Source organism: Dendrobates tinctorius, unplaced genomic scaffold (assembly GCF_039654945.1).
Source record: "Dendrobates tinctorius isolate UK_male_01 unplaced genomic scaffold, ASM3965494v1 ptg000341l, whole genome shotgun sequence".
In the NCBI taxonomy this organism is placed as follows: domain Eukaryota; kingdom Metazoa; phylum Chordata; class Amphibia; order Anura; family Dendrobatidae; genus Dendrobates; species Dendrobates tinctorius.
The window spans coordinates 1,721,509-1,737,055 of NW_027362007.1; positions in this window are offsets into that span (position 1 = coordinate 1,721,509).

The window sequence follows — 15,547 nt, forward strand, 5'->3', positions numbered from 1 at the left end:
GTGAGAAATGGAGCTTTCCAGTAGAAGCAGTTCAGGACTGGCTAAACAAAGGTTCAAATCTGAAGAGTTTACCCATTGTTCACATTTTACCCCTACAAAGAGGAGTCCTAATAACAGACCTCAGTGAGACAAAGGACTCATCTGCACATCAATCTTGGATATGGATTACAGCACAGTAATTAGGAATATCCACTCCATGTCCCCTCATAGTGATAATTATCAGCTGGACCCCTGGATCGCAGATGTATTTGTGTTATTTTAGAATGTTCTACTAATTAACCCAGTGTATCCTTTTATACTTCCTCACTGGAAAGGGAATCTGTGATTAATTTAGTGCTAATTTCAACATTGAAATAGAAAGAGATACAATTGTATGTTATAGAATCTCTACGATGTGGCTCGGGACATTGGTTTACGTACAACACATGCATGAGGCAAGCGATACAGAGTTTCCTGTGTTGACAGGCTATCACTATGCTGGCATTACTAAGAGGAGATGGGTACAAGGTGGCACCACTGGATAATATCAGTAACTAGCTGAAGAGCCCGGCACTACCCGGGCATAGTAACTAACTGTGGTTAGTTGCAGACAATGGCTGGGAGCTTATGTTACCGGGGATGCTAGATTTCTCCCACCATGGCAGTGTCTGCTGAGGTGTTGACACCTACTTTCACTTTTATATATAGATATGCTTTCGTTATGCTCCACACCCTTCTGTCATTCACATAGCTGTTCCCCAGCTCACCTACCTATCTGTCCTTCTCCCTCCTATAGACTTTCAGCCCTACATTTTTATTGAGCCCTGAGTTTCAAGATATGTCTCCCTCTAGTGGTCTGCTTCATGATTGGTTGGTGATACACGCACACATACATACATTCACTTTTATATATAGCGATATGGATTATAGTCACCTACAAGCAGTAAGTATGATCGATTTTTGCAAAAATTCAGATTCGCCTGGATTCACGCAAATTCTAAATGCATGTCAAATTGGTAGTAAAACCAACCAGTTTCTTAAGCTTGGAGATCTGTTCAGACCCCAGAGTATAATAAATGGAAGGGTTAAGTAATAAAGTAATATAATAGCACATTATAATAGCACCTAACCACCCACCTGTCCTGGCGCTGAAGCTTCCAGTCCAGTCCTCAACTAATACTGTTCCTCCAGTTTCAGTTTCTCTTCCATCCTCATCATCACTTTCAGCAGCTCAGGTGATGACTAGGCTTTTTTGTGTAATTCGAAGCGAATGTGATTCAACTCAAATCCATTCACTCATTTCTAGCCTTGTGTAACCAGTGCAATAATGTATTGATTTAAGTTCTTCTTGTTTGAGCCGACATATTAGCTCCCCCTAGTGGCGACAGTGAACTCTCACAATTTTGCCATGTATCTGATTGGCTGTGTCTGACTCAATGTCAAATATAGAGCTGATTAAAAATGTACAATTTTAGGGTCGTAAAGGACTGGTTTGATGTTTACAGTATAAAGCTCCATTATCATTCTGATCAATTGAAGATTAAAAGTGGCCAGAAAACGATAAAAGGTTGAAAGTAAAGAATCACTGAGCCGAGGTCGCTCACCCCTCCGTAACCTCAGTGACCTTCATGTCATGATCGATTCCTCCTGTGTCATACACACTCCGTTCATTTCTTGATGCTTGTCCTTTCCTTGAGCTTTTCCTTTTTCTCCTCAATGTTATTAATGTATTTGTAAATATCACCTTCATGTAATATTTTATTATTCATTGTTACATTGTATCTCTCTGTGCACAGTCAATAGAAGGTAAGTCATTGCTGATGTGCCTCGCTATTCTTGCCTCCGTTCTCTCTTTGTGTGCAGTATGTTCTGGTTTGTCACGCAGATTTGACATCATTGCACATCGGACTGAAGAAAGATTTCATGTTTTTCTTAATATCTCAGAGACAAAAAAATGTTTTCACAGGTTACTGAGTATTTGTGTATAATAACTATAGAGATGAGCAAATCAATTCAATGCAAATCAAATTTGTGTCAATTTTTTAGGAATTTGCTGCCTCCAGTGAATTTGAACAATTTGAGGTTTGTGTGCGCCGTTATTTCCACAAAGTAGGAGATTGCACTGGCCAGATGAGACGTGCCTGACCTCAAACCTGGCCACGGGGGCTTCCCTTAACACGAATGTCTCATCATATGTATAGTGCAACCAATCATGAAGGATTATCATATAAAACCAATGCAGGGAACGCAGCAGCCAATTTTGGGTGATTCTGGATAGTGAATGTTACCACCAGACTCACTGCCGCTGGCCCCGAGTCTGACACTGCCGGCGCCTCGCTCGCCGCTCCTTCCTCCTCTGTCACCACTGCTCCCTCGCTGCTGCAGGCTCCTTCCTGTTCTGTCTCCCGGCACGTGCCTGCTCGAGCACGTCGGCGCACTCCCTCCCCATGGCCGGTCAAGTGCCCTGTCATCTCCCATATGCGTTTTAGGGACCGTGTGCACGCACACTCCTCCCCCTTATCCAGCAATGTGACCTGACCCGGCAGTATTGCCAGGCCAATAGAGGACAGGCATCTGGTATTTCAGGCCGCCCTCCCCCAGTGGAGGCGCCTGATTACTAAGTTTACTCCTCTGTCCAGGCCCATCTTGCTATAGCTTACTGACGCCCTGTATTACTGGCATCTAACCCTTTGTCTCCCTTCTCTTGCAGTGCCTAACTTTATTCTTCGTCCTCTTGGTGTTGGCTACCTTTTGCTCCTCCGTCTCTCCTTCACTCATCCCGTGGTTTCCCCCTACCATACTTCTCCTGCTCCATTCCTGCTCAGCTCCATCCCTCTCTCTACTTCCCAGTTCTGTCTCCAGTTGTGCGCTATTCCGGAGCCGACCCCTGGTCCTGGCATCCATGGTACTAGTGGCCCCTGAGCCTGCACCTAACAATCCCTTGTGAGAATCATGTGGGAATAGTGGATGAGGGCAGTTATATCTCGCCCAGATTCCTTTCCTATGTGGCCTAGTCTGGTCAGTATCGCACCTGCTTGCTAATGAATAATGGGAGGTGGATATAAAAGGATGCCAGGTGGTTGTGTGAGTGTCTCAGAGTGGGAACACAGAGAGCCTGTCTGTGTGAGAGACACACGTGAGTGGAAGCAGTGCCCACTGCAACTGTGGTTTGGCTGGACGGGAGAAGCCCGCCAGTTGGTAGTTAGGTTGTCCATTGTTTAGTTAGTGCCGGCTAGGCAATGATTTGTTTTATGTTTTATTTCTTTATGCATTGCTTTCACCATTAATAAACCTGACCCAGTGTCAGTTATACCCGAATCCCGGCTCTGTGCCTGAGTTTCATACGGAACGCACGTGACCTTTGACCCCAGCAAAGGCGATCCCGGAGTGTTTTATCACATTGTGGTGGAGAACGCGGGCATCACATTGCAAGCATGAGCATGGAGGACGTGGTGAAAGCGCTGGTACATTCCACCGCCGTCCAGCAGGAAGCTAATCTGGTGATGATGGCCCAGCTGAAGGAGTTGGTGGACATGACAGCTACCGATCGTTCGCTTCTCCAGCAGGTGGCGCAGTGCCTGGCAAGCCTACATGAGGTTAACCTGGAAGCCGAGTCGAGAGTGATTCACGTGAGTCGGTACTGGCAGAAGATGACGACCGAAGATGATGTCGAGGCATACCTGACCACGTTTGAACGGACGGCGGTGCGAGAAAAATGGCCGAAGGCACGATGGGCTGGCCTGATTGTCCCGTTTCTTTCCGGTGAGGCCCAAAAGGCGTATTATGACTTGGAACCTGAAGCTGCGCAGGACTTTGACAAATTGAAAGCCGAGATCTTGGCCCGGCTGGGAGTGACGACCGCTGTCCGTGCACAGAGAGTGCATCAATGGACTTATCAGCCGGATAAACCACCGCGGTCACAGATGTTCGACCTGATCCACGTGATGAAGAAGTGGCTACAACCCGAGGTGTTGACAGCGCCAGAGATAATCCAGAGAGTCGTCATGGACAAGTAACTGAGAGCTCTACCGCCAGCCCTGAGGAAGTGGGTAAGCCATGGAAATCCTACGACGGCAGATCAACTGGTGGATCTGGTTGAACGTTACTCCGTGGCGGAAGGACTCCGAGACGACGCTACCCCACCTCATTCTTCATCTCCACGGGGAACCGGTAAGACTGTTCCAGGGAGTAGGGGAGATGGAAAAATCCCTAAAACAGTGGGGGAGGAAAACGGGATTGTCCGCACTGCGAGGCCGAGAGTAACGAACTATGGTCTAAGCAAGGGGCCCGTTAGGTGTTTCCGCTGCCAAGAGATGGGACATATTGCTGCGAACTGTCCGGTCACTACTGAACCCATGCAGTGCGACCTCACAGACTCTAAAAACCGCATGTCTATGGTTGCACGGGTAGTGAGTGTGAATGCCGGTCAAAAGGATGTGGAAAAACACTTGTGTGATTTAACTGTTGATGGCAAAAAGGTGGTGGCATTGTTAGACTCGGGAAGTGTGGTGACTCTGGTGAAGGCCAGTCTGGTGTCAGCCCCGACTGGACCATCAGACAAATTTTCTGTAACGTGTGTGCATGGAGACACCTGTTCGTACCTCACCACGGTCATATGCATTACTACTTCCTATGAGTCTGTGCAACATAAAGTGGGACTCGTCCCGGCGTTATTGCATGATGTTATCCTGGGCCGGGATTTTCCCCACTTCTGGCAATTGTGGGAGAATCAGTTGATACCCCAGGGTAATAGTGTACATGATTCTTCTCCCAGGGCGCGTGTGGGTCCCGAACCCCTGGAAGAGGTCTCCCCGGAAGACTCTGGGGAAGAGTCTGCGGGAAATGACCTGCAGTTCCCGTTTTCAGTCATGGCGGGTGATACGGAGGAGACCGGGGAAGAGGAGGAGGCCGACAACCGTCCACCTCCCCGTGTGCCGGATTTAGAAGTTCAGAAAGATGACTTCCAAAGCGAGCAAATAAGGGATCCTACCCTTTCTCAGGCTAGGACAAATGTAAAAGTGATAAATGGGGTACCCGTAGAACCTGGCTCTAGGCTGGCATATCCTTACATGGTTCTGGAGAATAATTTACTCTATCAGATAGAGAAAAAGGGGGAAGATACGGTGCAACTATTAGTCGTGCCAAAACCCTACCGGCGGCAGGTGCTGGACCTGGCCCACGGACATGTGATGGGAGGTCACCTGGGAGTCCAGAAAACCACCGAAAGGATATTACACTGTTTTGTTTGGCCAGGCATGCATCACGATATTCGAGTATATTGTGAGTCTTGTCCTGACTGCCAAGCCTCTGCACCTAAGCCCCGTTTCTGTAGCCCTTTGGTACCCCTACCTATTATTGAAGTCCCGTTTGAGAGGATTGGGATGGATTTAGTTGGGCCCCTTCCACGGTCTGCACGTGGACACCAACATATCCTGGTCATCTTGGAATATGCCACTCGTTACCCGGAGGCCATTCCTTTGCGTAACACGGCCACCAAGACAATTGCCAAGGAACTGGTGCATGTGTTTAGTCGGGTCGGTATACCAAAACAGATACTCACCGACCAGGGGACCCCCTTTATGTCCAGGGTAATGAAGGAGCTCTGCCGATTGTTACAAATCGAACCGTTACGCACATCCGTGTATCACCCTCAAACAGACGGGTTGGTCGAACGGTTCAATAAAACTCTGAAGCAGATGCTGAGAAAGGTGATAGACAAGGATGGGAAGAACTGGGACTATTTACTTCCGTATTTGCTTTTTGCCATCAGGGAAGTACCCCAGTCTTCCACGGGATTCTCGCCTTTTGAGTTATTGTACGCCCGACGTCCTCGTGGACTGTTAGACGTTGCAAAAGAAACCTGGGAGGGTCAGGTCACTCCGTTTAAAACAGTGATAGATCACGTCACACAAATGCAGGACCGTATTGCGGCTGTTATGCCTATCGTCAAAGAACACATGATACAGGCTCAAGGAGCCCAAAAAAGAATCTATGATAGGGGCGCCAAGATCCGTACGTTTGCACCCGGAGATAGGGTGTTGATCCTGGTCCCCACGGTGGACAGTAAGTTCCTGGCAAAGTGGCAGGGCCCCTTTGAGATCAAGGAAAGAGTTGGTGAAGTAAACTACAAAGTATACCAGGCAGGTAAAGGGAAACCTGAACAGATTTATCATGTAAATCTGATAAAGCCCTGGAAGGATCGGTCTGCCTTGTCAGCGGAGCTGGCCCGTCCTGCCTGCTCGCATACCGTACCGGAGGTACGGGTTGCAGAGACTCTCTCGGAGTGGCAAAAGACTGAGGTCAGGCAGTTTCTACTTCACAACCAAAAGTTTTTCTCAGAAAAACCCGGGCAGACTAGGCTAATGAAACATGACATCGTAACGGAACCTGGTGTCACAGTTCACGTAAAGCCCTACCGAATCCCGGAAGCGCGCCGTGAAGCCGTTTCCCGAGAAGTGAAGGCAATGTTAGAGTTAGGAGTCATTGAGGAATCGCACAGTGCGTGGTCCAGCCCGATTGTGCTAATTCCTAAACCGGACGGCACCATCCGGTTCTGCAATGACTTCAGGAAACTGAATGCGGTCTCAAAATTTGATGCCTATCCTATGCCCCGGGTCGACGAGTTAATAGATCGGTTAGGAAAAGCCCGGTATATTACGACCCTAGATCTAACAAAGGGGTATTGGCAGATCCCTCTGGCTGAGGCTGCCAGAGAAAAGACGGCATTTGCTACACCGGAAGGTTTATTTCAGTATGTGTATATGCCGTTTGGACTGCACGGGGCACCGGCGACCTTCCAGAGACTGATGGATCGAGTCCTGAGGCCAAATAGGCGGTACGCTTCGGCCTATTTGGATGAAATTGTCATTTACAGCTTGGACTGGGAGACTCATCTCCAGAAAGTACAAGCTGTGATTGACGACCTGTGGGAGGCAGGTCTAACCGCCAACCCCAAGAAATGTCACATCGGGCTAGAAGAAGTCCGGTATTTGGGGTATGTAATTGGGAGGGGTGTTGTTAAACCCCAGGTTGATAAGATTCAGGTGGTTCAGGACTGGCCACAACCTGTCAACAAGAAGCAGGTGCAAGCCTTCCTGGGGATCGCCGGTTCATACCCAATTTTGCAGCCATCGCTACCCCCTGATGGATCTTACAAAAGGGAAAGACTCCGTCATGATTAAATGGAGTTTAGCGGCTGAAGAAGCCTTCCATAGCCTAAAACGGGCACTTTGCTCTCAGCCCGTACTGGTGACTCCGGACTTCCGCAGCGAGTTTGTGGTACAAACGGATGCCTCTGATACCGGTATCGGGGCCGTACTCTCACAAGTGAGGGATGGAGTGGAACACCCAGTCCTCTATCTCAGCAGGAAGCTGAATAAACACGAGCAAAGGTATGCAGTCGTAGAAAAAGAGTGCCTCACCATTAAGTGGGCTTTAGAGGCCCTCAAATATTACCTGGTGGGCCGAAAGTTCAGGCTGATCACTGACCATGCCCCTCTCAAGTGGATGCACTTGAACAAGGAACGGAATAGCCGGGTGACCCGGTGGTTCCTTGCCCTGCAGGCCTACACTTTTACAGTGGAGCACCGCCCAGGGGTACAGATGGGAAATGCAGATGCCCTGTCCCGAGTGCACTGTTTGGCGGGTGTCATTGCTCGACCGGAGTGGTCTGAGCAGAGGGGGGGGGATATGTGAGAATCATGTGGGAATAGTGGATGAGGGCAGGTATATCTCGCCCAGATTCCTTTCCTATGTGGCCTAGTCTGGTCAGTATCGCACCTGCTTGCTAATGAATAATGGGGGGTGGATATAAAAGGATGCCAGGTGGTTGTGTGAGTGTCTCAGCCTGGGAACACAGAGAGCCTGTCTGTGTGAGAGACACACGTGAGTGGAAGCAGTGCCCACTGCAACTGTGGTTTGGCTGGACGGGAGAAGCCCGCCAGTTGGTAGTTAGGTTGTCCATTGTTTAGTTAGTGCCGGACAGGCAAGGATTTGTTTTATGTTTTATTTCTTTATGCATTGCTTTCACCATTAAGAAACCCGACCCAGTGTCAGTTATACCCGAATCCCAGCTCTGCGCCTGAGTTTCATGCGGAACGCACGTGACCTTTGACCCCAGCAAAGGCGATCCCGGAGTGTTTTATCACACCCTGTATAGGGGTTTGTTAAACCTGGTCCGCTCGCTCAGGGGAGGTTCGGTATCACGGTCCAGTGGGTCCAGTCTCGGTTCCCGTAACAGTGAGAAGATGACACAAGTCACAGCTTAGCCATAGAGGGAGAACAAAAGCCATAAAGCACTAAATAAACATTGCAGATTGTGTGTGACAGCACCGCAGTGTTCTTAGACAGTTCATCATCCGCCCAGAGAGGGAGAAAGAAGCTGCAAGAACTGCCTGTATCAGAGCCTGAGGAGGAGACTCGAGCATCTTGTCTCGACTGGAGGTAGCTGTGAGGAGTAGAGTTGAGCGACTTTTGGTTTTTTAGGGTCGCGTTTCGTTTCGTGAAACCCGACTTTTCCAAAAGTCGGGTCGAGCAAGATCGTCCGATTATAGGGAAAAGTCGGGGTCGTCCCGAAACACGAAACCCAATGTAAGTCAATGGGGAATAAAAGTCGTCAGTGAGAGGAGGACAGGAAACACACCAACAGTGCCCATTTGAATGCCAAAAGCATCAATTCTTCTTACTTAAGCTTGTCAACCTTAATTAACTTCATAATACAAGTTACGCACTGAAAAATGGGGGTTATTTGGCTACAGACTGTGGGGGGGGAGGGCTGGCTCCAGGTTTTCATGTGCCCTGGGCGAAAGAGCGCCCCTTTAACACATACCACAACTCATCATGCTCCGATACGGCAGAGAAATAGCGGTATAGTACAATGAAAAATACCTCACTTTTTACATCTCATGACGAGGCCCATCTATTTCTCCATACAGAATCATTGGTCCCATATAATGTTTGAAACAGTATATGATGAGCTCCACATAATGCTACAGTATATGTTGGTCCCCATGGATGAAGCTCTACTGTCTTATGGGCCCAAATAATGCTCCAAACATAATGGGCCCCATTTCTAATGCTCTAGTGTATAATGGGCCCTGTAAATGCTGCTCCAGTGTCTGATGTCCACCTTTGGAATGTTCCAGTGTATGGTGGGCCCCATCTATCATTCTCAGACGGTGTTAGGCCCAGTATGGATTGCACGTGATTGCACAAAGGTTAGAAAGGGTACCGTATCCCCGGATAACATGTATGGATAGCATACACATTCAAAATATATGTCTCAGGAGGCAGGCTCAGACGGTGTTAGGCCCAGTATGGATTGCACGTGATTGCACAAAGGTTAGAAAGGGTACCGTATCCCCAGATAACATGTATGGATAGCGTACACATTCAAAATATATGTCTCAGGAGGCAGGCTCAGACGGTGTCAGGCCCAGTATGGATTGCACGTGATTGCACAAAGGTTAGAAAGGGTACCGTTTCCCCAGATAACATGTATGGATAGCGTACACATTCAAAATATATGTCTCAGGAGGCAGGCTCAGACGGTGTCAGGCACAGTATGGATTTGACGGCCCAGATTACACAAAGGAGGAGCAGGGAGAGGTAAAGATTGCAAATGCTGGGGCCCTGCCCAAGCAAGGTGGGCCACTCGTGGGCGTCGGTACTGGCACTGGGCCCCTCATAGTACAGCGGTGTGTCTGACGGCGGGTGTGCAGCACAGTTAGGGAGTTTTAGAAAGTGGCATATGTTGATGTTGGACATTCAGCTGATGCAAAAGGCGAAATAGGTGAAGTCCCAGGAAGAGGTGGACCAAAGCAAGCCATTTTTCTGTCACCCTATGTGTCATCAGGGGAAGGTGGGACAAAATCCTTGGAAACCCATGCGTGGTTCATTTTAATGAAGGTTAGATCATCCACATTTTGGGTTGACAGACGGGTCCTTTTTTCTGTCAGGATTGATCCAGCTGCACTGAAGACTCTTTCCGATAGCACACTTGCAGCTGGGCAAGCGAGCTCCTGTAAGGCATATTGGGACAATTCAGGCCAGGTGTCCAGTTTAGCGGCCCAATAGTCAAAGGGGAATGACCTGTGTGGGAGAACATCGATATGGGAGGAAAAGTAGTTTGTAACCATAGTTGACAACTGCTGTCTCCTGTCACTTTCCATCGATGCAGTATTACCAGTTGTGTGAGCGGTATTTGAAAAATCAGTCCACAACATTGTCATGAAACCCCTGTCTCCAACGCCACTTCTGCTGTGTGCACCACGAACACCTCTGCCAAGCTGCCCCCGGCCCGTACGGCTCGTGTGAGAACCATCACCGCTGCTGTGTGCTGGGAATGCCTCAAGCAACCGATTTACCAGAGTTGCTTATTTATTAGCCAATATTAGGTCAAGGTTCTCCTGTGGCATGATGTTTTGTAATTTGCCTTTATAGCATGGATCCAGGATGCTGGCCAACCAGTAGTCGTCATCGTTCATCATTTTGGCAATGCGGGGGTCCCTTTTTAGGATCCGCAAGGCATAATCTGACATGTGGGCCAATGTTCCCGGTGTCAATGATGCACTGCGAGTGCTGGGTGGAGGAGCACTTTCTGGCAAATCCACATCCCTCCAGTCACGCACAAACCCTGTACCAGACCTTGCCACGCCAACATTTTCACTTGCCCCACGAGATGCATCCTCCTCCCCTAAGTAATCATCCCCATCATCATCCTCCTCCTCCTCTTCTTCCTCCACCTCGTCCAGGAGAGGTCCCTGAGCAGACAATGGCTGAATGTCATCAAGGATTCCCTCCTCCTCTTCCTCCTCATCAACATTGGCTGCAGACGCCTGCTCCTTAAGGTGCGTCAAAGTTTGCAAGAGCAGACGCATAAGTGGGATGCTCATGCTTAGGATGGCGTCGTCTGCGCTTACCAGCCGTGTGCATTCCTCAAAACACTGAAGGACTTTACAGAGGTCTTTCAGCTTCGACCACTGCACACCTGTCAACTCCATGTCTGCTCTCAAAGTGCCTGGCCGTGTATCCTCCCACAAATGCATTATGGCCTGCCTCTGCTCGCACAGCCGCTCCACCATGTGCAGGGTGGAGTTCCACCTTGTTGCAATGTCGATAATGAGGCGGTGGTTGGGAAGGTGGAGCAATCGCTGCAGCTTCTGCATACAAACGGAGAGTACAGGCGACCGGCGGATGTGCGCGCACAGTCTTCGCACCTTCTGGAGCAGGGCTGTTAACTCCGGATAATTTTTGAGGAAGCACTGCACCACCAGGTTCAAGGTGTGAGCCAAGCAAGGTATGTGGCTGAGTTTTGAAAGGGCTATGGCTGCCACAAAATTACGGCCGTTATCACTAACTACCTTGCCTGCCTCAAGATGTACACTGCCCAGCCATGACTCAGTTTGTCACTTCAAGTACTCGGCCAGCACCTCGGCGGTGTGTCTGTCGCCCAAACACATCATCTGCAACACAGCCTGCTGACGCTTTCCACTAGCTGCTCGATAGGGGGACACATCGTGTGCAACAGTGGCAGCTGCAGATGGAGTGCTCGTACGACTGAGCTCTGTGGACGAGCTTTCGCTTCTGGAGGAGGAGGAGGAGGGTCGAACGCCTACAGCCAACTGTTTCCTATACCGTGGACTAGGCAGCACTGTCCCACCACCGCTGTCCCACCACCGCTGTCCCCTGTGGACCCGCATCCACCACATTAACCCAGTGCGCAGTGATGGACACGTAACGGCCCTGGCCATGCCGACTGGACCATGCATCAGTTGTGAGGTGCACCTTTCCGCTCACTGACTGCTTGAGTGCATGGACAATGCGGTCTTTCACATGATGGTGGAGGGCTGGGTTGGCTTTGCGAGAGAAGAAGTGGCGACTGGGTAGGTCATAGTGTGGTACTGCATAGGCCATGAGTTCGTGGAAAGCTGCGCTTTCCACCAACCGAAAGGGAATCATCTCAAACGAGATTAGTTTGGCAATGTGGGCGTTCAAACCCAGTGTACGCGGATGAGAGACTGAGTACTTTCTTGACCTACTCATAGTGTCTGGGAGGGTGAGCTGGACTTGAGAGCTGCATATGGTGGAAGTAGCGGTGGACAGGGCGGACTGAGAGAGGGTTGATGATGGTGATGGAGTTGGTGTTCTTTCTGTTGGCCTAGAATCAGTCTTTCGTTGATATAACAGTGGGATTCCCTGACTGCTGTGGCCTTGCAACGACACCTCAACATTTGCTGCTGTGCTAACCGGTGGGCTTACAGTGGGGGAAACAATGTAGCATTGCTGACTACCTTCGTTGTGATCAGTTGCACATGTGGCACTTGAGGTTTGGTGTTGTGTCCACGCTTGCAAGTGCATGCTGGTTAAATGTCTAAGCATGCAACTGGTATTCAAATTTTTCAGATTTTTCCCTCGGCTAAAGGTCTTTGCGCACTTCTTACAGATAACCTTGGCCTGATCATGAGGATTTTGTTCAAAAAAGTGCCACACTGCACTCTTCCTACTTTGGCAGACATTTTGCGGCCTAGCACGCTGTGATCTTTTGACCCTCTGGACAAGCTGTCCAGCAACTCTTTTGATGTTTGGAACCTGTCTTTGGAGTGCTCCGGGCCTGCCAGATAACAGCTGTTGCGATGTCGATGTCTGCTGTGGATGCTCCTCATCTGAGCTATTGGAAGCAGCACCCTCTTCCCCCAATGGATGCCAATCTGGGTCAACAACTGGGTCATCCATCACCTCCTCTTCTATGTCATGTGCACCTTCCTCTGTGTCACCGTGTATGGTGGTATAGTGTGCGGGAAGGGGCACCTGAGTCTCATCAGGGTCAGAATCTGGCTCTGTACACTGCGAGGACAATGTAGTGCTCTGAGTGAATGTACCAGCAGAATCATCCATCAGCGGCTGTGCATCAGTGCACTCCATGTCAGATTCATCTTGGCCTGGGTAATTCACCATTTCACTTGATAATCCAGGCATGGTATGTGAAAACAGCTCCATGGAGTAATCAGTAGTATGGCCTGCGTCATCCTTCAATCTTGGTTGGGGTGAAGGACACAAGGAAAGGTGTGGTTCATGAACATGAGTCTCCAATGACGACTCAGTGCTTTTACTTTTTACAACTGAAGAAGAGGAGGCGATAGAGCTGGAGGCTGAGTCAGCAATGTAAGACAAAACTTTTTCCTGATGCTCTGGCTTTAAAAGCAGTTTGCCAACTCCTAGAAAACTAAGCGTTCAAGGCCTTATGTAGCCAGACGATGACGCAGGCTCAACACCTCCTGCATTCGGTCCTATTTTGCTCTTGCCACTACCATCAGATCCACCACCAACACCATCATTACCAGCTGCCAACCCCCGCCCAATTCCACGGCCTCTTCCACCAGCCTTCCTCATTTTTGGTAGAAATGTAGACAAAATCCAACAAACTATATAGTAATGTAAAACAAGGTACAAGGTGTCTATAGGACAGGGGAGATTTTGAATTTCTGCAGACACTTGTGGACAGTTTTGGATTGTGTGAGGCCCACTGATATCTGAGCGCTATGTGACAGGCTCGATGGCACAGCTGTGACAAAAGTGACGAGAGGATAAGGGAGATTTTGAATTTCTGCACACACTTGTGGACAGTTTTGGATTGTGTGAGGCCCACTGATATCTGAGCGCTATGTGACAGGCTCGATGGCACAGCTATGACAAAAGTGACGAGAGGATAAGGGAGATTTTGAATTTCTGCAGACACTTGTGGACAGTTTTGGATTGTGTGAGGCCCACTGATATCTGAGCGCTATGTCACAGGCTCGATGGCACAGCTGTGACAAAAGTGACGAGAGGATAAGGGAGATTTTGAATTTCTGCAGACACTTGTGGACAGTTTTGGATTGTGTGAGGCCCACTGATATCTGAGCGCTATGTCACAGGCTCGATGGCACAGCTGTGACAAAAGTGACGAGAGGATAAGGGAGATTTTGAATTTCTGCAGACACTTGTGGACAGTTTTGGATTGTGTGAGGCCCACTGATATCTGAGCGCTATGTCACAGGCTCGATGGCACAGCTGTGACAAAAGGGACTAGAGGATAAGGGAGATTGGATTGCTTTTAAAAAAGCAGTTTGCGGAGCAGTGGGTAAACAGCAATGCCAGCCTGTCAGGAAGCCTTAAAAGGCAGGCCAACAACCAACACCACTGATACACCACAATATAGCCTCCCCTTGCACTGCACACACAGTGACTGGTGTGTTGTGCAGGCCAAATTGCTAGCAGCAGAAGCAGTTTTTTTTTCTTCTCAGGACAAAAAAAAAAAATTGGGATTGCTTTTAAAAAAGCAGTTTGCGGAGCAGTGGGTAAACAGCAATGCAGGAATGTCAGGAAGCCTTAGAAGGCAGCCCAACAACCAACACCACTGATACACCACTATATAGCCTCCCCTTGCACTGCACACACAGTGACTGGTGTGTTGTGCAGGCCAAATCGCTAGCAGCAGAAGCAATTTTTTTGTCTTCTTCCCTGCCTAACGCTCTCCCTACAGAATCAGCAGCAACCTCTCCCTATACTGAGATAGGCAGAAGTAAGATGGCGGTCGGCGTGCACGCCCTTTTATACCCCCTGTGACGCCCACCAAAGCAAGCCAATCACTTGCATGCCCTTCTGAAAGATGGTGGTGACCCCTGCCTATGTCATCATGTTGCCCACAGTGTCCATGGATCCTGATTGGCTGAAAAAGAGCGCAAAAAAAACTTTTGAAACGCGACTTTGGCGCGTAAGTCGCCGACCACGTGGCCGACCTCATCCTAGGGTCGGGTTTTGTTTCATGAAACCCGACTTTGCCAAAAGTCGGAGACTTTTGAAATTTTTCGACCCGTTTCGCTCAACTCTAGTGAGGAGATCTCCAGAGTGAAGTCTTTTCTGAAGAGGTGTCAGTATGATAGGCACGCATCTTTGGTTTTTGAGAGGGAATACAGGAAGCACCGCTCGCCCGACCCTTACAGAAGCTGCAAGATGTCAGTGAATAATAAGACAGTGAGGGGGCTGATGGACAGTATGGGATCCCTGAGAAGGTCCAGATCAGGGATCTTGGAGGTCGTCAGTTCATACTACTCGCACCTCATGGGAAGGAGGGAACTGGATCGTGACAGGATGTCGGCTTTCCTGGCTGAAGATGTTCCTGAGCCAGGGGCTGACCTCTCGCTGGATGGTTTGGCAGAAGCGATCAAAGAAGAGGAAGTGAGACTGGCGATCAATGGACTCACGCCTAAAAAAATTGTCAGGTCCGGATGGTTTAACATCCGAGTTCTTTAGGACCTTTAGGGACTCCTTGGTCCCCCTCTTGACTCAGGTGTTTAATGAGTATCTCTCCTTGGGCACTCTGCCGAGATCATTAAGGAGGCCACCTTTGATCATTTTGTCAAAGGGTAAGGATCCGTCATGCATCGAGAATTGGCGTCCCATAGCACTTCTCAATGTGGACAGGAAGGTTTTGGCTAAGATTCTTTTCAACAGGCTGGTGAAGTTTGCACCGCGGCTCTTTTTGGAGGCTCAGCACTGCTGCGTTCCTGGCCATAGAACTATTAGTGCT